Here is a 25,808-nt window from a genome sequence, read left to right as displayed (position 1 = left end):
CTGTGAATCTGCCTAAATTTTTATGTATTTATTATTATCATCATTATTATTATTAACATCATTGTTATTATTTATCTATATATATATATAATATATATATATATATATATATATATATATATATATATATATATACAGTATATATATATTGTATATTTAGGGCACAGATTCTCACTAATGCACACTGAGTTAAACACGACAGCATTTTGGCACTGATTAATCTTCTTACTGAGATTTTCAATTTTTCTCACAGTAGGTCTCATTCTTAGGTATATGTATGTACTTTTTTGTTCTTACAGAATGACCTCTCATTAACAGACAAAAAGGGGGGTAACAGTGTCCGTTGATGTGAATAATCCGTTGATTTGGAGTGGTTTTTGGGTGGCATAGTGATTGCACAGCACCAAAAACACTGAAAACACTGCAAACACAGCTAATAAACGTCCAAACATCCACACTGATCACGATCTTGTTAACTGGTAAACAAAACAAAGTGCACACCATCATGCCATCAGCCACTCAGTGGACAAACTCCGAACTAACGGACGCATTCACCCTACCTGCGAAATTTAGACTGTCGGACTGGACCAGCGGATTTTGTCCGTTGCATCCGATATCCGGTAATGCGGTGTCTGTTATTGAGAGGTCAATCTGTATACACATATACCAAAGGCTTTTTCCCCCTTACAGGGGAGGTAGCCAAAAAACAAAGGGACAAAAACCATTCCCACCCATTCCGTCCCTAATACACTCCACTCCACCCTACACCCTCCCTCATATCTTGGCACCTCCTGGATGACGGGTCATCCCTGCATCTTGTCCCTTGCCCTGGGTCTGTATTTACTTAAGTGGAATATAGAGAATAGGAGCAAAACTTTTGAGGTATTGTTTCTTCTCCTCCACCGTACCTAGTTTTGAGCTTGCTTTTGATTTTAGGTTTGGGTATACCAATTTCAAAGCTATCCCAGTTGATACATCTATATGTAAAACTATTTCTTGATTTCTTCTCCTCTTCCTCCTTTCCTCCTCATCTTCCTCTTCCTCTTCTTCCTCCTATAACCTCTTCGCTCTCTCATTCTAAACCAAGATTTTATGTCTTGCATTAGCTTAGTTTTGGGTTTGAATCCCAAACTCCTGTCTGCCTTCCCTTCCATTATCATCTCTCCATCTGCACCTTTTACTTTTTCTTCTTTACTTGATTCACCTCCTCTTCCTCTTTTAATTTCTTTCCAAAACATCTTTTTATTACTTTCAAAATTTCCTGTCATACTCTTACCCCATTTCACAACTACTCTCCTCTTTGCTTCCTTTATCTTATGCTTAACTTCCCTTCTCTTTACTTTATACCTCTCGTACGATTCCCTCGTCCTAATTTGTAGCCAACCTATGAAAGCTTGCTTCTTCTCTTCTACACCTTCTTTGCTTCCTCATCCCACCACTCACTACCCTTCCTTCTATTTCCTCCCACCCTCCTTGTTCTACACACTATCTTTGCACACCTTATGGCTCCCTCCTTGAACCATCCCCATTCCTCCTTCACTCCTAGTTCTACTCTATCCTTCACTACCTCCCACTCCTCTCTCAGCCTCTTCTTATACTCATTCTCCTTTTCTTTCTCATTTAAGCAGTTCACTCTGCCTCCCACCTTCTGCCCTTTTCCTCTTTTTCCACCTGTTCTCCACTCTCAATTTACCTTCCACCAGAAAATGATGTGATATTCCCCCTCTCTCTCCCCTTAGAACATGTACATCCTTAACTCTTCCTACCATACTCCTGGTCACCACTATATAGTCCATTAATGCTCTATCTGCCACCCTTCCATTCACCACCCTCTCCCATGTGTACTTATGCTTGACTTTCTTCTTAAACACTGTATTTGCTATCATCAACTCTCTTTCAAGACACATCTCCACCATCAATTCTCCACTACGATTTTTACCTGGAACTCCATACTTCCCAATCATTCCATCTATTGGTTCATTTCCTACCCTAGCATTAATGTCTCCCAATATAATTATATTGAAATTTCTCCCTAATTCCTCTATTCATTCATTTCAATCTACCCAAAAAGCCTCCCTTTCCTTTATGCTCTTCTCACTACCAGGCCCATATGCATTTACAAAAACCCACATCTCCCTTCCCAGCTTCACCTTCATCCACATCAACCTCGAAGAAACCTCCTTCCACTCAACTACACGCTTACCTATCTCTTTACTTACTAGTGTAGCCATCCCATCTCTCCCTCGTCCAATCTTCACTCCTGATCACCTCCCAACTACACTCCCAAACTCACACTTGCCCCTCCTTTTCATTTTAATTTCACTCAAAGCCAGCACATCCATCTTTCTTATCACAAACATACTGCCTATATTTTCCCTTTTTCTCTAATCTGTACCACATCCATGCACATTAAAAGACCCAAACCTTAGGGTAGTGGTTGGAATACTCCCATCCCATTTTTTGTCACCTTTTACGACTCAAGTGACTTGGTGGTAGCATTCTTTTCCCCCACCACAGGGTAGGCAAAAAAAAAAGGAAATGAATATTCAGAGAAATGGTACAAGACAGTAACAAGGGGTTGGGGGACAGCATAACAGAGGGACAGTCATAGTATAAAAGTGTCATCATTTCTCTATGAACAAAGTTTTCCTCTATCACAGACAAAATTATGTGTGGCTCTGGTCCATAGGGGCACCCCATATAGACCCTAAAGTATGAACAGCATGCTCCTTTACCACAATAACATGCAGCCAATACCCCAGACAGGGATTATTTAGAATAACACAATATAAAAAATTATTACGCAATCCCTTCAGGAATGTATCCCTCGCATAAATCAAGAAATCCCTGTATATAGATTAGATATTAAATTTCATTCAATCATTCAATATTAGTACTAGGCTAAGAGACAATTTCTGAATGAATGAAAGAAATTAGTGGGACCAATGAGAAGTATCTGTAAATGGTGGTCATGCAAAATGGATGTCAGAGAAAATCATCATCCTGTCACCCATCTTCAAAGCTTGGCACCTTTTGAAAGTGCAGTTCAGAGAAAATGGCTCAAGGTTTCTGTCTATCAACTTCAACAGTATTTCCTCCACCTCTTCACATAACTCACAATTATTGACTACTCTCCTCCCATGCCTACAGTTATAACCCTGTGACATAGAAATTATCCCAAACTAATACAACAGACAGTCCTTCCAGAGAGATCTGTAGGAAGGCCTGGTATATGTTGTCATTCGCTGGGTGGGGTGCAGGTTTCCAGCCATTGAGATTTGAGGTTACAATTATTATTGTTGAAAAGTGAAATTGGGGACTAAGTATTTATTCTTAGGCTATGCAGGTCATTATCATAAGCCTCAAATGCAGTAATGACCACAATACACATAATGTCACATTACACTGACCATCTTTCATGTAATACAGGCAACAATTTAGACTTTCTCAAGTGATTTATGGGCAACTTCTATACAAATATTGTACATATTGTATTTCATCACTAATAACCAGTACTAATGTGATATACCTAAACTAATCCTTCCTGAGTTGAATCGTGATTTGTGCTGTATATACTGTGTAAAAATTTTGGCCTCATTTGTGTACCAAGTGTTTCCAATCTGGTGTAGGAGAAAACAACTAAAGTGTATAAAAGTGTGTGTGGGAAAAAATCCATTTTTCATTTCAGCCGTTTTGATTAATGCTGTGTTCCCTGTAAATGCATGTATGCCATAAATCAAGGACTACCTGTACATATACATGTGCAGATGTAAGTGAGGACTTGGAGAGAGAGGGAGGAAGGGAAAGATAGCAGTCTATTCAGGATTGAAATGAGCAATTCCATTTCCTCTCATATCTGACACATGTGAGCATAAACAGAAATGTATAGGGGATAGGATGTTACAAGTTTATATAATTTCTGTAAAAGTATGGATAGGTAAACATAATTAGCTACAGTTAGGTAAATATGCACACACCAATTTGTAAGGCAGGAATACTCATTAGTGTGTTTGTAGGTGATAGTATAACGAGAGTGAGTTTGCTTGTACTCAGTGAGAGAGAAAAGAGCAGTGGAGCAGTAGGGGTACCAGTTCTTTGTGAAAGGGGTTCTTGAATGTTTAAGAGATTCAAAAGGGTTCAGTAGCAAATAGAGAAGAATGTATCACTTTATATTGTTTAGATAAGAATAGAAATTATAATTTATAATACTTTGCAAAAGTCATAAATTAGCTCTGCAATTTGGGTTCCTTGACCTGCTGTTTTTTCCTGTAGAAGGAGAAGTATTGAACCAGTATGCACATAATATGACAAGGAAGACAACAGATGTGTGTTGTTGGAGTGAAAGTTGAAGGTATTGGTTAAAAGTGAATTGAAAGTGAAAGGGAAGTGTGGAATACAGGTGAGAAGGGAAAGGTGATTCTTGTTACATTTGGGGTAAGGAACAGAAATCTTTGACAACTTATTTTGTTTGAGGGGAATAGATATGTTTGGATTGGCTAGAAGTCAGAAAGTAAATAATTGAAATGGGTGATAAGAGAATAAAGGGTATTGTTTCTGTATTTACAAAATTATGATAAAGGAAAAAGTATGTAGAAGACGAACAGGGAAAGTAAGTGTAAATATGAAGATGTTGTTATGGATGTTAATAATCTTGTAGTAGAATTTAGGGTGGCATTTGGAGAAAAAAAGAGTTAATCTGTCCAATGCTTCAGTTTTCTCTTCCAGGAAAAACTCAGCCCTGAGGAAACTGGCACAGTCACTGGTTCACCATATGTCACTCAGAAAGATATTTTGTATTAGATTCCAAGTGTAGGACAGTATTATATGTATTTCGTGTCTTCTGCTTGGTGGTTGATCTAGGGCAATTGGTGTCTCTTAGGCTAATTCTGTATTGGTACTATTTTGTGTGTGATGATGACGTGAATGGAAGCATGCCCATGAAATTCTAGCTTGCCTCAAGAGCTACTTCTGTGTTGGGTTGATTTCTGGGAGGGGTGGGGTATAAAGTATAGAATTTGGCAGTTTGGAGTGCTCATTTTGTAATCTGAGTAGAAGTATTGTGGGGTATCAGAGGTAGGTTGTTGTGCTTATGTTGCATTTGGTGGGTTGTCTTTGGATGATGTGAGGAGTGGGTGAGTTCAAGGGATTTTGCATATAATTAATTCACTGCCTTATGGGAAGGATTTTGGTCTTAAGTGTACATGTTCTGTTGTTGGTGTTTCAATGTAGTCAGTTATTATTATCACTATTTACATTGTATGTAAGTTGGCTTTGTTTTCTTAATTGTTGAATACCATGCTATTTATGCATAGTTGTAGCTCTTATGAATTGTTTACACACAGGGATCAGTGTTTCTAAAGTCCAAATCCTGTCCCTGCGATTGTTTTCACTCTTATATGCTCCCACAGTTGAGATCTTTTGTGTGGGATGAATGTCATCCATGTATCAAAGATGACAATTTCTTCTTCTCCTCCTCCTCCTCCTCCTCCTCTCCTTTCTCCCCCTCCTTTTTATTCTTTCTTTTCTTTTCTTTTTCTTTTTTCTTTCTTGCTCCTCCCCTGTGGAAGAGGTTGACTATTTGACCTCTAGATGCTTCTTTGATTCATGGTAGTCTATTGTAAGCAACATCATGAAAGATTTCTGAGAGGATAAAGACATTGTGGTTCATGTTCATCATAACTCTAGCTCAGTGAGCTAAGTTTGAGTGAATAATGGCTCTCATCTAGAAATATCAGTTAGCTGAAAAATAGTGAAGTTTGTGTAAACTTTATAAGCCTTAATTATAAAAGTCTTGAGAATGAGAGAAGTATGTTTGGAAAGGAGAGAAAATAAGTAGGTTGAGGAAAAACAACTCAGCAAAGAAGTTGAAAACAATATAGAGCAAATAAAAGACGAATTTTAATAAAACCATTTAGAGAATAAAAATGAAAGGTAAAATGTACAGAAACATTATTTTTTTCTCTTAATACTAAAGATCAGAATAGAAATAAATAATATGCTTTATTTATTATTCATTAATTGCTCATCAGTTAAACTTGCATAACTGTTGTAAAAATTGTATACGTAAATCAAAATACAGTAAATTCATACTATGATGATGACATGTCTGAGAAAGGGTATTGTTGGTAGTGATGGTTGTGATGGTGGTGAATGTGGCAGTGGTGGTGATGGTGGTAGTGGAGGTGGTAGTGTCAGTGGCAGTGGTGGTGGCAACAGTTAGTGGTTGTAATGGTGAATATGGTAGTGGTGGTAGGAGTGGCAATAGTGAGAGTGGTAATAGCATCAGTAGTGACTAAATGATGGTGGTAATGGTGGCAATGGCAGAGGTAATGACTGGTGGTGGTAGTGATGGCAGAGGTGGTGGTGGTAACAGAAATGCTTGAATTTTCAGTGTTGAAATAGAAGTTGTCACAACTAGACTTTCATAAATTCAGACAACCTGTGACAAACAACTATGACTAATGTCATAACATTAATGCTTTTCTTGTTTATTTTGTCAGGAATTCAGCAGTTATGCTGTTAGTCTTTGAAACACGTTTTCTGATGCATGTGGTAGAGATAGTTCCTGATAAAAATATATATTTAATTTTTTCATAGCTTGCAAACTGAATTGATCCATTACCCCAAGTCTCATTAGGAGGAGACCTGTGGCAACAACCACCAGACTGGACCACAAGTCACTCAAAGAAATGGTGTGTTAGTGTCCGAGTAGGGCTGGGATGGGGCAGTGTAAGATGAAGTGTTCGGTGTCCATTGTTTGATTTGCTTGTGTCTTTGATCTTAGTGTAGGAGAGTAACCTAATGCAAGCACGTTTTTTTTTTCTTTCTTTCTTTCTTTCTTTCTTTCTCCTGTCTCTCCCCTCTCTCACTCCCCCCTCTCCTCTCTCTCTCCTCTCTGTCTCTCTCTATGTCTGTCTGTTTCTCTCCTCTTCTTCTCTCCTCTCTGTCTCCTCTCCTCTCTTCTCTGTCTCCTCTCCTCTCTGTCTCCTCTCTCTCTCTCTCTTTCTCTCTCTCTTCCCCCCCCCCCCTAGGTGGGGTTCAAGATACACACTAACACACTTGGATTCAGGTCACCATCCAGCACTAAGACAGTACCAGCACAGAATTGGCCTGGCTACAGAAGCAAATAGCCCCAGATGTAACCATCACACAGGACATCAAACACTGCATGCAAACTAATCAGATAAAATGTTTTGGTCTGATTAGTAACCTGGAGCCCTGCATTGGCTGGCAACAGTCCTTGAATCCTTCTGTAGACCTGTCTAGGAAGAAATGTTTGACATATATTGTACTTGTGTAGGTTCTCATTGTCATGAGTTTATAGAAATAGGATGGAAGTGATCACTAATTGTCAGGCCACCTTGTTTTAAGATGTGTAAAGATGGAGGAAATATAGTTGAAGTTAATACAGAAATTCTGGGGCTATTCTGGAGACTTTAGAGTCAGCTCCTCAGGGTTGTACTTCCAGATGGAGGTGAGGGTGTTTACAGGTTTCAAAGATGGGGAGGAGAGATGGTTTTTGTTTGTCTCACAGGGCCACCACATAAAGGTTCCTGTTGCTCCCTAGGGAGATGATGCTCAAAAAAAGCAAACGTGCAAACTTTTAGTTCTGTAACATTGTCATTTACAAAGAAGAGGGGATGAGTTGGAGGGTACTGCATGTATTTTTGGTGACAGCTTGATTGAATCGTTAAACTTTTAATTGTTTGATGTGTGATTGCCAATGTAAAGTTTATTTAAGTAAAATGTAGGATAGCATCATATTTTGTTTCTTTTGGTTTCATAACACCCACAGTGTAAATGGTTTACTCAATAGTACATGAAATATTTTCAGTTTTGGTGTAACAATTTTTGTTGACTGAAGATGAGGAGATATGGAAAAATAATATTCTAAGTGTGGGTGGACAACTGGAACAGGTCTTTAAGGGCGTGTTGCATCGCTTTATAGAGTAGGTGATTTTTTTTTTTTTTTTTTTTTTTTTTCTTCTTCCAAATATGTGTTTAATGAATATAGGTATAAATACCCCATACATTAGTGTATAATTCCTCAAGGTATTGTATTCCTCCCATGTATAGAAGGCATAGTGAATATTTAATGAAGATATAGTGAGCTCTAGTGAAGCTCTAATTACTTAATGGGAAATCCTTCCACATATTTCAGCTTGGTATGAAATGAAAGCTTAGAGGCTGGGGAACAAATCTTATTGAATAAATTTTTTCAAACTAATACCTCTGATTTTTTATTAATTTGTTTCTCTGAATAGATAAAAAATGCTGCAAAATTCAGGTTTCATAAATAATTTTAAGTCAAATTTCTTTTATTTTTTACTGTAGAAAATAAAGAGCATGATGTTTTCTTTCAAATTAAACAAAAATGACAAAAATCCATAAAGAACAACCAAAGGTATTACAACAATAAGAACAAAAACATAAACGTTACAGGACGGGATTTAAATTTTTGCAACCATTTTATGCGACCCTTTGTTTGTTGGTTGTGATGTATAGCAAATCTCCAATTTCCTCTTCTTTGCTGATGAGATGTGAGGTGAGGGTGAGTGGTGTGGCGTGGGTGGTGTAATGTGGGCATGGCTAGTAAATGCTTGCTGGGTGCAGCTGTGCTGTTTTCTCCTCTCTTTTTCCTTCTTATTTTTATTTCAGGCACTCATGGGCCCTCTCTATATTCTGCTGCTTCGCTCTCTTGTTTCTTGTTAATTTTTCCATGATCACAGGAACAATACAGAGCAAGGAATCAAAATTGTTGCATACAGTGAGCACCAGGAGTGACATCACCTTACTTTGACCTTTACAAGAGTACTGGTGCCCTGTCCACTGTCTTTGTGGGATATGCTGGTGGGAGGAGTTGCCAAATATCTCCATAAACACAATTCTGTAGCAAAAAACGAAATAGCTGTAGAAATGTTGATGATATTTTAATATACAGAATGTTTTTTATGCAATGGGATTGCCAGAGGTTGCCAATATTTTATCTATTTTATGCTGTATAAAAAAATAGAAACAAAATACAGCTGTTTAACTTTGTATGAGTGTTGCCACCATCATAGAGATTCTTTTGACATGTTTACCTAAAATTCGCTCATGTACCAGAATTTTTCGAATGATCATTGGCAATGCTCCCTTAATGATTACATATTTGACCTTTGAGTGTTCAGTGTCAGTAACTGTGTCTTATTAGATTTTTATTTATGTTTCTCAGCAGCAGAAGAGACTTTAACTTACTATGGATTTTATTACTTTATATTTTTGAATGTGTACCCAAATTTTGCAATTGTGTTTGAGGATTGTGATCTTACAAGAATGGCTAGAGTAGTGTGGAGGTGAAGCAGAGTAAAGGGATGGGAAAAAGTGTTGGATAGGGTAGATCAAAATGGTTAGATAGATTGGGCATATGAAAAGAATGAATGAAGACTAGCAAATAGTGTAGAAAGCATGAGTGGAATGAACTTTAGAAGACCAAGAATGAGGTGAATGCATTGGGTTAAGGATGCCTTAGATGCATGTGGAATATCTGTGGAGCAGGAAGAGAATGTAAAAGATAGGAATAAGTGGAGAGAGATTGTGAATGAAGAAAAGGATAATGTGGCCTAAAGGAATATTCTTTTCATCTGGCTTGCAAATTATTTTGAGTGGATGAGGGGATATTGGATATTGAAGCTCTATGGGATAAACCAGCTCTAGCTCTTGGGCCCAGCTGTGGAAGTGCTGTGTTTTGCTGCATTGGCCTTGACTCAAGTGGTAAGGTAGGGAACAGGGATAACGTTTCAGCCTCAAGTTAATGATATGGGAAGTGTTTTAAGTGGGGTTTATTGTGTATGGTTAATGAATGGAGTAGATTTTGTAACCATGTAGTGAACTCTGAAACAATTGGTTGTGTTAAGAGCAGACTTGATAATTTTATGGATAGGGATGATAGGTAGTAATGGACATAAACTGCCTAGTGTAGGCCATATGGTCTCTTGCAGTCTTCATTCTTATGCAGATATATGTGAAAATGTATTACTGTAGACTTTAAGGGAGCGTCACCAGCAGTCATTAAAAAAAATTCTGGTACATAGCAAATTGTAGGTAAACATTTCAAAAGAATCTCTGTGATGGTGGCAACACTCAAAGTTATAAAGCTGTATTTCATTTCTATTTTTTTATACAGCATAAAATAGATAAAATATTGGCAACCTCTGGCAACCCCATTGCATAAATAACATTCTGCATATTGAAATAAGTGTCAACATTTCTAAAACTATTCCATATTTTTCTACAGAATTGTGTTTATGGAGATATTTGGTAACTCCCACCATCATACCCCACAAAGACAGTGGACAAGGCACTAGTATTCTTGAAAAGGTCAAAGTAAGGTGACGTCGCTCCTGGTGTTCTCGCTATATGCAACAATTTTGATTCTTTGCCCTGTTTTGTTCCTGTGATCATGGAAAAATTAACAAGAAACAAGAGAATGAAGCGGCAGAATACAGAGGGCCTGTGAGTGCCTATGATAGAAACATGAAGGAAAAAGAAACAAGATAAAGGCAGCACAGCTGCACCCAGCACTCCGCAAGCATCTACTAGTCATACTCATGTTACACCTCCACCCACGCCACACCACTCACCTCTCACGCCTCATCAGCAAAGAAGAAATTGGAGATTTGCTATACATCGCAACCATCAAACAAATTTAAACCCCCGTCCTGTAAAGTTTATGTTTTTGTTCTTTCTGTTATAATATTTTTGGTTATTCTTTATGGATTTTTGTCATTTTTGTTTCATTTGAAAGAAAACATCATGCTCTTTATTTTCTACAGAAAAAAAAAAAAAATCTTATAAAACCTGAATTTTGCAGCATTTTTTAATTATTCAGAGAAATTAATAAAAAATCAGGTATTAGTTTGATAAAATGTATTCAGTAGTTTTTGTTCCCCAGACTCTAAGCTTTCATTTCATACCAAGCTGAATGATGTGGAAGGATTTTCCATTAAGTAATTAGAGCTTATCTTCACTATGCCTTATATATACATGGTAGGAACATACCCTCAGGAATTATACACTAATGTAAGGGATACCTAAGTTCATTGAATACATATTTGAAAATTTAATTTCACTTACTCTATAAAGCAATGCAACACTCCCTTAAGGAACCTGTGGCAGTACTTACTAATGGTGGTTTTGTAAGATGGATGACAGGAAGAGTTCCCTGCTGCCTATTTTTGTATGTAAACTCACATTTAGCCATACAGTATACTATTTGTTGATTGTTGTTGTGTTGCCTCAGCTTTTTCATTATTGCTTTCAAAAGCTAGGTATATTCTTGTTAATACTCAAGTTTTTACAATAATACTATATTGAGGACTACTGAATATACATGGCAACACCCATCAAAAAATGTTTGGGATTGATTTTTGTGAACATTAAGTTAGGCTGGAGGTGAAGTGCAAAGTTGTTCAAATGAAAGTTGAAGTTAGAGCTATTTGGAATTGCTCTCTTTGATTACATAAAATTATTCATATATTATGAATGAGGTGATTTAAATGGTGTTAATAGGAATTATGATTTTGTATAATAATTGAGTGAAACGAGAGGCATTTAACTTTCCATTTGTGATGTCTCCAAAGCTGAATGAAATCATCTTGCATTAGCTAGAATGAAATCATCATTGTCCACAGTAGTATCTATCAGTTGGTAGAGTGTCGGCTTTGCTTCTCGCAAGCCTTGGTTTGAGTCTGGGGACAATTGTCAGAATTATTTGATTGACATTGCTGTCACTGGTGATTCTATTCATACATATATATATATATATATATATATATATATAAATAAAATCCTCATAAAACTTCTACTGATTGGCACTCTACAGAATTTGTTTTTGTCAGTGTAACATGACTTGATTTATTTAAAGGGAAGACTACGGTAGATCAAATTAATTGAAACCCCATTCTGACTTTTACCTAACCAAACAAAAATAAAAATGCCTCACAGTTGGAAGAAAACCAGGTGGAAGTGCTTAAGACTTGAAGGGTAAATGGTGATAATGTAATTGCAAAGCAATTCAATTCAGAGCTTGGTTTACTTGAGGCAATAATGCATAAGGTGCCTTGAAAGTTTGGCACTGGAGGATAATGAAAATGACTCGTAATCAAATATTATAGTGAAGTATTTAGAGAAGTTGGGAGTAGTTAAGCCAGTATTGTATGGATATGAAATTGTGATACTGTAAGGGGGTAAATAGAGAAGTACATTTTGTATGAATATAAATGTAAAGGGCCAAGAAATATGTATGTTTTACAGTTTATGCAAAAGTATGTGAGAGGGTATAAAGATTTTTTCTTTTCTTTTCTATTCTTAGTGCTCTCTCTCTTTCCTTCTGTATCTGTCTATCCTTGTCCCTGAAAGGAATTCTATGCCATAGTACAGTATTCCAAAAGTTATAACTATTTTAAGAGATTCAAGGTAATCCCTTACATCTAGGGGTCACCTATTAAATAGATAAAACAGCTTAGCATCATCCAGAAGAAAATGCAGCTTGGCATAATAACCCATGTTAAAACTTGAGAATAACAATTTGGTAATAATAATCACTGACAATATCATTTAGCACAAGCTGGGGCAAGGTTTTGCATTCACTGGCTTAGAATAATATCTATGCAGAATTTCAGATAAGAGAATGGGGAGCATGTAATAAAGATTGAGGGTTAAATGATATCAGATAATTGGTATGCAGATGTCTGCATGTTCTGCAGATAGCAGAAAGGTGCTTACAAAGCTTAGTTGATGCAGCAAACCCACTCGTTCACAAGGCTGCCATGAAGTTTGATATAATCTAGTTGTGTTAACCAAAACAAAATTGTATTTATGCTGTATATTGAACCAAGATTTGAATTTGTTGTACTGTATGTACATACATACGTATACCAAGGATTTTTCCCTTTTATAAGGGAGGTAGCCATGGGCTGTGGAGGGGAGAATCTATCACACTTTCAATACTTTCAATCATAAATATTATGAATAGAAATATAATTCTTTCTTCATTTTGCAAACTTGCAGAAGGGGCATGAATTGAAAATTAAATTTTATACAAAAAAAATATGCAACCTATTAGAAATTGGTAAAAGGGAGAAGAGACAATCATGGAGTTCAGTGACAAGGAATGGAACAATTACTAAAGCAATAGAAGAAAGGGACATGGATAAGTTGTCACCCAAAAGACATAACAGAATAAGGGGAGGGACATATAAGCTGTTGATGAACACCAAATGACGTTTCATTATATTAATGGATATGAAAAAATATGGAAAATTTTATCTACTCCAAATTGGAATATACAGTTGTGGTGTGGCTTATATGCAAGAGGAAATATATTAGAAAAATAGAGAAACACAAAAAGCAACAATTGAAATTGCCTAGCTTACCCAATATACCATATGAATAAAGACTAACAAATTGGGATTCCCAACATTGGAAGAAAGAGAAAGAGGTGTAGGATTACTGTGGACAAAATTGACAAAGGTCTGTTAGTATCAGACAGAAGAATATCAAGAGGACATATCAAGACAATCAAGATGGAATGTTTGAAGGACATTAAAAAGGTACATTTTTTTCCACACATATGAATTAGATTGTGGGATTAGTTAGAAAAAAGAAAAGTTCCATGTAGACAACACAAAATTCAAAGCAAAGTTTGAAGGTGCAGAAGCAGGATCCCATGATATAGCTCCTATCCTGTATTCTACAAATAAGTAAATACAATCAGGTGAATTTATGCTCCTTTTGTATCCCTTCTCCCTTTGGTTGGGTTGGTAATTTTGATTGTTGCACATTACAAGAGCTTCATCAAGAGGCTACAGTATTAATCACTTGACTGGGAGCACCCTTGTGTTTATGTAAATGTGAGCCAGAATGACTCAGGAAAGATTGTATTTTTCAAAGTAATATTTGTTTCTAGAAAGTAGAATACCATCTAAAGAAATGTTGGAAATGAAATATCAAGAAAAGTTCTCACACGCAAGAAAAAAGAAAGAATAGGAAAAACTGAATAATCTCAGAAATGCAATGCTTAAATGAGAATTTGGTTTCCCTTTACTATAGTCTGTATTCAAAGACAATAAAACCTATTTGAAATTGGGTAAATGAACCATTTGAGACTGAAAGATCAAACCTGAAAATACCTTTTGATTTATAACAAGGTACAATAGTTTAAAAAAAAAAGTGTTAGGATGATGAGAGTATGATTTTAGTCAGGTCATACAGATGTTATTCAGCTAAGGATAGTTTTTTTTTGGCCAGTGACAAATAACTTCAGTCACTTGTAGAGGAGATTTGAGAAGAATATGTAATGGTAGAGAGAGAGAGATTTTAATGTGGCAAATGCTACAATTTTATTTAGTGTAGACTGAGGATAAATTTGTTCCTTTTGTGAATAGCCAGTATACAAAATTGTCAGGAATGCCATAGCATACAAGCAGTTTACTAAGATACCCCATGAGTCTGTAGGCTACCTTGTGCCTCAGTAACTAGAGTGATAAGTGGGCTCTTAATTTTATGAGTTGAAACAGATGGCCTTCGGCCCATCCCTCAGCTGTGTAAAATCATGTGGCATTAAACAGAATAAAATCTGGAAAAGGTGTTATCTTGTTTAAGGGGTTAATTGTAGTGGATTCAAACCAAACCCAAGATCTGTCTGCAGTTGATGAAATTATTTGATGTTAAAAAGAATAATAATAATAATAATAATAATAGTAAATGAATAAATAGATAAAATGAGTCCTTAATTGAGGTACAATAGATGTATTGCCTTCAAGCCAGAGTCAACTCATAGCTGAATCAAATCTCAAGGCATTCAGAACAGAGAATGGGTTTCATGGGATGAATGTGCAGAACAGAATTTGTCCAAATTTTGGAAAAGATAAAAGGCTGTAGACCAAAGGCATAAACTAAGGTGTTGTTTGACAAATATGGATATGAATTGCAGCTGTCTGATCAAATCAGGTTGTGATAAAAAAGGGAGGGACATGAAAGTCATGTAAAACTGGGAAGAATACTGTATTAATATTACTATTTTTATGAAGATAGATGAGAAAATTATATGGCCTTAATGATATTTATTTTTGTTTGCATAATACTTTCTTGGGTGGATTAGGGTGGGGGGTTGCCATATAATGAAACAGTGGGGGTAAACCAGCTTTGGCTATCAGGCCCTGCCATGGATGTGCTGTCTTGTTGCATTGCCTCTGACCTGAACAGTGGGCAAGGAACAAGGATGGTCTTTCATTTATGAGAAGCTAAAATGGGAAGAAAAGGTAAAAGGTACAGATGGAGAGATGATAATGGAAGAGATGGCAGTGAGGGGAAGATGGGCAGAATATTTTAGGGAGTTGCTGAATGTGAAGGAGGATAGGGAAGGAAAGATAGCTGCAGTGGGAAATGCGAAGAAAATGAGAGTGATGAGTGAGGAGAATGGAGGAGAAATAAGGAAGGATGAGGTGAAGGCAGTTGTAAAGATGATGAAAGCAGGTAAGGCACCTGGTCTGGATGGATGCCATGCAGAATGTCTGAAAAAGGGAGGTTCAGTGATGTTGGACTGGTTGGTGAGGTTATTTAATGTTTGCTGGAGAGAGGGTAGAGTACCGGAGGACTGGAGGAGTGCCTGTATAGTTCCTCTTTACAAGGGAAAAGGGGACAAGTGTGAATGTAGTAATTTCAGAGGGATTAGCCTGTTGAGTGTAGTAGGGAAGGCTTATGGGAGGATCTTAATTGAGAGGATTAGGAGAGGAACAGAAGGAGTAATTGGTGAGGAACAGTGTGGATTTAGGACGGGTAGAGGTTGTGTAGATCAGATCTTTGTGGTAAGACAGATATGTGAGAAAGCTATAGGAAAGGGGAAGGATGTTTTTTGGGCTTTTATGGATCTGGAAAAGGCTTATGATAGGGTAGACAGAAAGGCACTGTGGGAGGTTATGCAGATTTATGGGATAGGAGGAAAGCTTTTGGGAGCTGTCAAGAGTTTTTATGAGAGTAGTAGAGCATGTGTTAGGATTGGAAATGGAGAGAGTGAGTGGTTTGAAGTAAAGGTGGGACTTCGTCAAGGATGCGTTATGTCGCCCTGGCTGTTCAACTTATACATGGATGGGGTGGTGCGAGAGGTGAATGCTAGGGTAGTGAGTCAGGGATTGGAGATGGTTAAAGAAAATGGAGAAAAGTGGGAGGTGAGCCAGCTGTTGTTTGCGGACGACACTGCGCTTGTGGCAGGGTCAGAGGAAGGATTGAGGAAGCTGGTGGCAGAGTTTGGGAGAGTATGTGATAGAAGAAAGCTAAAGATAAATGTGGGTAAAAGTAAGGTGATGAGATGTACAAGGGGTGAAAGTGGCAGTAGATTGGAAGTGAACATTAAGGGAGAGCGACTGGAGGAAGTGGATAGTTTTAGATACTTGGGTGCAAGTGTAGCAGGAAAAGGTGGAGTGAAGGTGGAGGTAGAATGTAGATTGAGAGAAGCGAGTAAATGCCTTGGTGGTTTAAAGAGTGTAATGAGGAATAGACATTGGGAATGGATGCGAAGAGGAGACTGTATGAAGGAGTGATTGTGCCAACAGCACTGTATGGGGCAGAAACGTGGAACATAAGAGAAGAAGAGAGAAGGAGTTTGAATGTGTTTGAGATGAGGTGTCTGAGAAGTATGGTGGGGGATACTAGGCTGGATAGAGTGAGAAATGAGGAGGTGAGGAGGAGAACAGGGGTGAAAAAGGATTTGGGAGATAGGGTTGATGAAAGAATATTAGGATGGTTTGGACACATGGAAAGAATGAGTGAAGAAAGACTAGTAAAAGAGGTATGGAAGGCAGATGTGGAGGGAGTGAACATGAGGGGACGTCCTAGGATGAGGTGGATGGATGGGGTGAAGGGGGCTTTGGGGAAGAGGGGAATGTCTGTTGAGGAAGGAAGGGAGAGGACGGAAGACAGAGGTGAGTGGAGAATGGTTGTATATGGATGATGTTGTGACTGCATGAGGAGGAATGGGCAGGGGGGTGGGGTAGTATGTGTGAGTAAATTTTGACGCAGCCCGAAGGGATTTCTCCCCGTCCTCGCCTTATATGCAAAGGGGGACGGAGAGGGGGGGTCGCCGATTAAATGAAGCGGCCTTGCTGTGGATGTACTGTGTCTTGCGACACTGCTTCTGACCCAGGGCGGTGGGCAGGGTGCAGGGATGACCCGTCATCCAGGAGGTGCTCAGATGAGAGGAAGGGTGGGAGGGGTGTGGAGTGTATTTAGGGATGAAATGGGTGGGAGTGTTTTTATGCCTTTCCCTTTTTGGCTACCTCCCTTGGAAGGGGGAAAAAGCCTTGGTATATGTATGTGTATGTATGTAAAATGGGAAGGATAACAAATTAGCTATTGGATAGGAGTGGGATGGTTGTAAGGTGGTTGATGATTTGACTTTTAGGGGGAAAGGGCTTTTTGGTATTTGTATGTATATGTATTAAGTAGTGTTTTTTTATTCATATGTGTATGTTTCTTTATATTGATGTATTATAGGACACTCAAGTAGATATTTGAGTAGAATACCACTCAGGTTGTTTTAATGCTGGGCTGTATTTGTGTAATGTGATGTGAAGGGTAGGTAGGTTTGAGAGCTCTTGTATAGAAGTGAATGCCTTTCATTCTTTTGTACTTCTCTATGAGAACTTTTGGTTTCTGAATGTAGGTTTTCTATAGGTGTGGTTTTGTGCAACCAATGATTAATGCTTTATTGTGTTGTTTGTTAGATGGATTTGTTTTCTTTTTTTTTGTTGGATACCGTACTGCAGATGCTTAGTTTATTTTTCATGACTTGTTTATATACATAGTGGTTTGTGTTTCTTTATGCTGTCCAACCGCCCTAAGTCTATTCTGTTTCTTGTTTGCTTTCACAATGAAGGTTCTGTGTGTATCTAATGTGAAGCCAAATATTAATTATAAAAAAAATCAGTACTTGAGGACTTTTTCAGTCATTGTAAGTTTTTCTAAATGAAATTTTGTGTCTAATGTTTATCTTTGTAGATTGTTAAGAAAAAAAATTCAACAAGTAATATTTAGGTTATACAAAAAATATTTTTGCTACAGTACTTGACTACAGGGAAACTCATTGAAAAGGTCGTGATATTTCACAGTAAATCCTCTAGCAAATCCATAACAAACTTGTGGAGAGTTTTTATCTTATAATCAATTCAAGAGTTTCATATAGAGTGTTTATTTAGTAAACAGAACAACTTGGGAAATATTTGAGATAAGGACAGGTGAGTAGTAATGGGATAAATATTATGTTATGCAAAGTTATTAACTGGTAAAATTTTATTGGTGGGAAGGAAAAATAGTTTATAGATTAATGCTTAACCTATAGGTTTTTCCCAACAAAATGAAATTGTCTGGCACTCGTGAAATCATCTAATCACTGAAGGTTTTCCTCAGCATTTTCCTAAATCAAATCTTTAAAAGCAATAATGCCATTTAGCTAAATGCATGAGGTAGTCCTGTAAGAAGGACCTCAGGAAAAGTAATCTCCCTTGTGCTCAGTTTCATGCCCTGTCAACTTCTGCACTTCCAGTGGAAGGTGTTTGGACTGGGCTTAGATCTCCCTTCATCAACTTTGTATTTTCTCTATCTTTAAACACAAGGACAGCTGACAATCAGTGATTTCACTCTCCATTTAATAAAGGCCAATGACAAAGAAAGTCCCACAAAAATATAACATCAGTCCAGGATTCCCAGTGAGATCAATGAGAGGGCCAATTACTGTGAGTTTTCAGTCGGTGAGACTTTAAGCAACTATTGATTGAATTGATTGAAATACAGATAATATAGATGAGTGTAATGATGAAGGGTTTTTCAAGATTGAAAAATGAAAATAGAGATTTAATTTGATATGTACAAGTATGTATATGTGTGTGTGTGGATGAACCAAGTGGAGAAGCTGTAAATTTACTTATCAGTAGAACACTATACCTTTAGTGTAAGAAATGCTGGATAGTTATGTTTTATTATTATTATTGTTGTTATTTTATTTATTGTTCATTTTATATATTTACCTACATATGTATGTATATGTGCATGTGTGTCTGTATATATATATTATATTATATATATATAATATATATGTATATATATATATATATATTTTAATAAGTGAATAAGCTGTAGATATATTGATTAGTTAAAAATAGTAGAACACTTCTACCTTTTAGTTTAGGAAATTATGGATAGTTTTGTTCAGTAGGGTGTGCATATTCCAAACTAAAGGGAATGTCAAATATACTGCCTCAATGAGGGGATTACCATTCAGCTGAATAAAATTTCCCATATTGACCAGAACAAATTGATATGAATTAAGCCACCTATGGTGAAGGGGCATCCATGTGGTTTGACAAAGTGATTGAAACCTGAAGTACTGTAAGTACTGTACAGGTAAATATGGTAGATGATTGGAAGTTTGAAGATGTTGGGGAAGTATTAGTGCTTAGGTATCTTCAGATTCCAAACAAGAAAAATTTAATTGTGTAATATGTAAATATAACTACAACTGAAGTAATTTACCTTTTGTTTACATTATATATTTCTATTTGAGCGATTTGTTTTTGTATTTGTATGCTTTTGTAAGTAATATACTGAAATATACTGTAATGTCACAACTGCTTGTTTTGTAATGATGTTGGTATTAGTATGATTGGTGCCATAGGTTTCACTGACTGGATTTCACAGCCCCACTGCAACTGGCAGCAGTCCTCTGGCCTGCCCATAGATCTCTTGGAAGAAATTTGGAACTGTTCTTAGAGTTGTATAGAATTGTATATATATTATTGCCCTGTGTATTTTGATGTAGTATATGTGCTTTATTTGTACATGGATATTTAAATATCTCCATATGATTGTTTTTTATTTAGAAATTGCTTATATTCAGAATATATAGTACCTCATATGGGAATACTGTACATTACTTTCTCTCTCTAGTTCTCTCCCTCGCTGTCTCTTTCCTTTAACCACTTTGCTATTACCAACAAAGTGAAGGGGCTTGGCATGGGAGAGGAGCATCCTCATCCCTCCTTTCACTCCCATCACACTCATCCTGTACACTCTTTCCTGTTTAAACCATGTAAAGATCCTCATCACTTTCTTAACAATACTGCCAGCTCATCATCAATGCACTTCTTTCATGGAATGAGTTTTCTCCAGCTCGGTCACTCGTGTACATTTTTGGTTGTTGGACTTCCTGACCAGGCTCTTACCGTTTTGTTCTCCCTCTTCCACTCGCCTTCTTGGTCATTCCCTCGCTCTCATTTCTGGCACCACGGACACATACATCTTTCATTATCTACTTTTATTATTATCTATTCTATTTCCCCTCGTTCCATTCCTACCGCAGTTTATTAATGAATCCTATTATTCCTTATTTGTTCATATTTTGTAACCCTACTCATAGCCACCAAACATCTTATTTCTACTACCTTCATGTGACTTTCCTCACTTCGATTCGCCACCAACGGTTTCATATTTTCCTTTAATTACTTCCACTGGTAGCCTTTTATTTCTCCATACCGCCCAAAGGGATCCTGTCTTCTCTCCCTCCCTCAGCCTATAGCCAGTCCCTTCCTCCATTTCCATATATCCTCGACTTTTGATGAGTTCCGTATAAGTTCCATTCTCTCCACGTGAATCCGAAACGTGCCATACATTGTTTATATATCATTTAACGGGCACATTTCAATTAGTAGTTCTGATTGCTTAGTGCTTTTTCTTAAATTTTTATGACTGTCATACATATTTTACCATAGTGGAAAAAGTAATAATGAAATTAGTGCAACTGGAGTCTGTGTTGTTTGTCCTTCGCTTCATTATATTGTTCGTAAAATGGGGCGATGTGTTTTGCAAATGTACATCGATGTGTTCGCGTAAACTCGCGTGTTCATATGTATTACGTTTGTACAAAATATGATGTATTAAAAATGCAGTTTGTAGTCGTCTCACAAAAAATTAAGTCGTCGGCATTGTGACGTTAAACATTTCACTGAGAGCATACGGATGGATGAGGGGATAACACTTTTGGTTCGTGCACGATGACTGAAATTCGAATCTTCAAAGCGAACGGCGGAAAAAAATGCTTCATACTTCTGAACCTTATCACTTTCGCCTGATGCCTGAAACAGACAAGAAACGCACAAAACCAACCCAAAACCTTACATTCGTCCTTACTGCATACTAATTGGTTTCATCCACTTTATAAGGGAGGTAGCCAGTACACGAAAACTTTATTTGCAGCCATTGGGTAAAGGGCATATTTGTGTACGGCCCAGAATTTTCCCCAACGGAAGGGTGGGGTTGTCCACATTATAGTTTGATAGGCTGCAATTTAACTTAATTTGCTTTAATGGTTACAAGATGTATACAACTTATGTGGGTCTCTACCCATCTATCCAAAGAAGGCATACGAGTATGTCTTTTACAGTGAAGTCATGTGTTTTAATGTATTTAATTGAATATTCGTCTTTTGCGCTGCCTAGTCCGTGCGGTCCTTCTCGGTCCTGCCGAACGTGGTTTGTAACTTCTGCGGGCGCCGCGACCTGTTCCTTCGGTCCAGGTCATCCTTAGCAGTTACCTAAGCTGAAAGAAGGAGGTATCAGTCCTTGGCAGTAGCTTTATTATTACGCATTATCGCCATGTGTCAAGACATGCAGATAAGTATAACTATACAAAACCAGTCCGTATCATCTGGGAGGCGGCACTTGTATGTGGCGTCCCAGTTGATACAAGGTGAGCGTCCTTGTCAGTCTGCGGATCAGATCCCCCAGCTGAGGTCCTGGGGCCCGCACGTAGGAAACCGGTCCCTGGGCAGTCAGCTACATAATGGCTCAGTGCGTTGGCTGCTGCTGCTCCGCAGTGCTTGCCCCTTCACCTCCTGGAACCAGGAGGATGGCCTTCTGGGCCCTGGAGAGTCGCACTCCAGGGTCAATCGTAACATTAACCCATTCAACTCCGATGACAAGATGTCTTGTCATTTGGTCAAATAAAACAAAAAATCATAAAACACCAAAATGTTTGATCAAACACCAGAAAAATATGACGTCAGTCCTCGCTTCGCTGCGAGCGAAGCGAGGATTGACGTCATATTTTTCTGGTGTTTGATCAAACATTTTGGTGTTTTATGATTTTTTGTTTTATTTGACCAAATGACAAGACATCTTGTCATCGGAGTTGAATGGGTTAAAAAGTGACGTCCTTTAATATTGTGTTATGGCTAACACCAGTTTTTTTATTTTTTATTCGGGTTAGGGAGCAGACCGGAAACAAAATGGCGTCGTAATCGATCTAATCCCGTTTGTCTCGTGCCAGACCTTTCATGACAATGGAATCGTCGAATGTTAACCAGTATAGGATATGTAGATAGCGTCAGCAAAGGAATGGGGTTGAGTGGGATGCGTAAATATTTTTTTCATGGTGGGAAATCTTGACTAGACCAACAAACAAGATTTACAAACGGTGCTTCATTACTGAAAAAAATGTTTTGGGTATGTTTCATTAACTTTGGCAAGTACCGTTATTGAAAGCAACGATTTTGAACGCGTCAACAAGATTATATTGCGTTTTCAGTCACTGACGAGCTATGAAGATAATGTTGTCAATTTGTTTTTGATATATATTAATTTATATTTGTTTATTTATTTATTAATGTCTTTTATCTGTGTGCTGTACTACGGCCAAATATTGGAAAGGTATCGATAGTGTTTTACAACTACGGAGTGCTCGAGCTCGACTTGTTTACCCTAGCTGTCCCAGTACATTGGGTAAAGGTGACCTGTGTCAACTAAACGTCACTTGTCGTGATTGTTATGTTTGTTTATTATATATTTCGTGCCGTTGTGCTTGGTTACAGCCTCATTAAAGAATACAAATAGATAAAGTTAAAAAGATCCAGATTGATGGCAGCTGATATTGATGAAGGCCGTTTGCCGAGGATCTCAATCATGGAGGTCAAAGGCGTTCTATGGCTGCTGTGTAGCGCCTCCGAGCCTAGTTTCTTACAAGATCAGCCGTGTATGTGATTTGGTATTGTACATTTGTAACGTGTATATTCTTTTTTATATTCTGGTTTCACAATCCACCGAGGTCGTAAGTTAACATACATTGCAATAACATCAACTATAGCAACAATACCAACAAGCCCCATTGTTGGCTGCAGGCTCTACCAATTTGAATGAAATCCTCATGACGTCAGTGGTGGTCTTGTGTGATTTTCATTGACAAACTATCTCATTCAGAACAAGAAACTCGTTTTCCGTTTGGATTGGTTGGACCTAGTGATGCCTTTTTTTTTTTCACCTTACCAAAGTTGCTTTTTCCAAACCTTAGGGTGCTGGTCGGAAAACCCCCACACCCTCTTATGCCTTTGCTTTTTCTTTTAGGAATGTCCCCTGTGGGGCTACAAGGAGAAGGATGCCTAGTCCCAATCCCCGTCTCTTTCTTCTCACCTCTTACGATCCAAGTGGGATTACTTGGTGGCAGTATTCTTTTCCCCCACCACAGGAGGTGCTAAGATGAGAGGGAGGGTGGAGGGGTGTGGAGTGTATTCAGGGATGGAATGAGTGGGAATGATTTTATGCCTTTTCCTTTTTGGCTAACTCCCTTGTAAGGGGGGAAAGCCTTGGTATATGTATGTATGTACCAAAGTTGCTCAGATATTAATATTGGATATATAAAAACAGGTGTAAGTACTTGGTTCATCCCTCTACATATGTGTACCTATCTTCAGACACTATAGAAATAAGCATAAGTAATTGACTTTTTTGTCAGATGCTACAACAAGTGTAGATGTTGTATATGGGCCAATATGGCAACCTTACAAAATCTAAATAAGCATGAAGCTATTTGCCAATATATTGTGTCTGCATACACGAGCAATGTCATGAACATGAAAACAAATAAGCATTGATCAGTCTATGTGCCATACAATATAGCCATGTGCTATACGTGTGTTTGATGGATTGCTATAAATGGTTTCCTCCATGTATATCCATCATAGTCCTCTAAAATCCACTCTAGTCTTAGCACAATCTTCAGGGATTGAACACTACAAATTTTCCTTGTTACATCACTCCATGTCATGTGGCTCCTGCCGCTCCTCCTCAGGCTCCTCTATATCAGATGAAATCGTGACTCTAGGGCCGGGGCGGGGCAGATCATCAATTGAGTCCTCAGAATCTGTTTCAGAATGGCCCGAGTCGTCCGACTCAAGCTGGAAAGTGGGGATGCTGCTTGAAGTAGTAGAATCCCTGCTGGTTGATGGCTGCGGTGGTGGTGGATTACTGGTATGGGCTGCATGGAGAGGGTATTCATGGGTATCGTCCATATTGCCCAGTGTCTAGTTTTGCCCAGTAAATGGGTTTACCATCCGACTTCCGTTTTTTGACAGTACTGTCGAGCAAAATAAGCATTTCACTTTTGCCACTTTCCCATCACTTGGGACATATTTGAGTAATTTGGCAACTGGAGTCTTTTTTCCTGCCTGTTATTGTAGGTTTTATTCACACTACCCACACAACAACAGAATACAGGACTGATAACAAACACGAGCAACTTACAATGTTGCCAAACCTCTTATGAGACAAAATTCCAGAAACTACACCAAATTGGCAGAAAACGCTTATATATCACCACCATCAAAGGCATATTATTAACACACATGTGTTTGAGAGTTAAAGATGCAACAGGTTCATTGTAAAATCAATAAAATACATCAAAACATGACACACAGAAAATGGGAAATGACCTAAAATCATAAAAAACTATGAGGGGTATACTGTTTTATTTGATAATCTAGAAACAATTGTAATGTGTTTTTTCTTGCCGAGATATTTAAGACAGAATATTAAAAAAACTTTTTTTTTTTTTTTTTTTTTTTTTTTTTTTTTTCCATCGCTAGTTGGGCCCCACCGTTGAATTTTCGGGAGTGTTAACTTTAGATTAATAAAATCGCCTGAAGTCAGCCAGAATAAATACTAAATTTAAAATATCAATGTTAATCCAGAATATAACCCACAGCCGCCTAGTGTGTTTCCTTCAGTTGAATTAAATCGCCCGACGGCAGCCAGAATAATCATGAATTATTAATTTTAGTGCCTTGTTTCTGTAGTTAAGATATATAAAATTGGGAGTAGTCAAGATAATAGAATTAAAGGATTATTTTTTTCAGATTTGATAATTAAAGTCGGTTGATTAATTAGGTTGACCAAGAGATTTTTTCGAAATTTCGATGCCCGCGTTGGCCATTAAAAAAGGAAAATTATTGTACTTTTGCAGCCCGGCGTCATAAACACTTGATCTTCAATAACCCGCATTCTCGGTAATGCGCGCGCATGCGCCAACGCCGAGGTTCTTGGAAGTCGATCATGGGGTGGAAGGTGGGGCTGAGTGTACAGACTGGGAAACAAGTTTCTCGGCACTTTCTCACGTGCAGTCTTGGCATGACTGCACAGTCTTGTGAAGTTGATGTTTTGTTCTCACTTTAGCAGAAATGTCAAACTTTGGTAGGCGTTCAGAACCGTTTGTTCTGTTTTTGGTAGTTTTCTCAAAACACAAAGACGACCAGTATTTATTAGCAGGCAAGCCGGTGTTGGGGGTTGTCTATCTTTTTTTTTTCAAGTGAATAGAGCAGGACTTGATGACATGTAACACATTTGATGATGAGCCCCGCCAAAATTCTCCACGCGACGTCATGTTGAATAGCAAAACTTGTTCAGACGACTTTCTTTGAATTTCGTCTCGTTTTTCGATCAAAGTTGTTGAAG

General features: G+C 37.8%; 1 protein-coding gene across 5 annotated transcripts in view; it reads left to right on the top strand.

Moving 5' to 3' along the window:
• Cals (calsyntenin 1) overlaps positions 1–25,808 on the top strand; it is a 569,423-nt gene that overhangs the window by 42,009 nt on the left and 501,606 nt on the right. The gene's annotated exons all lie outside the window — the stretch shown is intronic.

This window comes from Oratosquilla oratoria, chromosome 5 (genome assembly GCF_046742065.1).
Source record: "Oratosquilla oratoria isolate Oo_2021 chromosome 5, ASM4674206v1, whole genome shotgun sequence".
Taxonomy (NCBI): domain Eukaryota; kingdom Metazoa; phylum Arthropoda; class Malacostraca; order Stomatopoda; family Squillidae; genus Oratosquilla; species Oratosquilla oratoria.
Note: the sequence above shows the minus strand (reverse complement) of the source record. Positions and strands in the feature narration are given on the sequence as shown.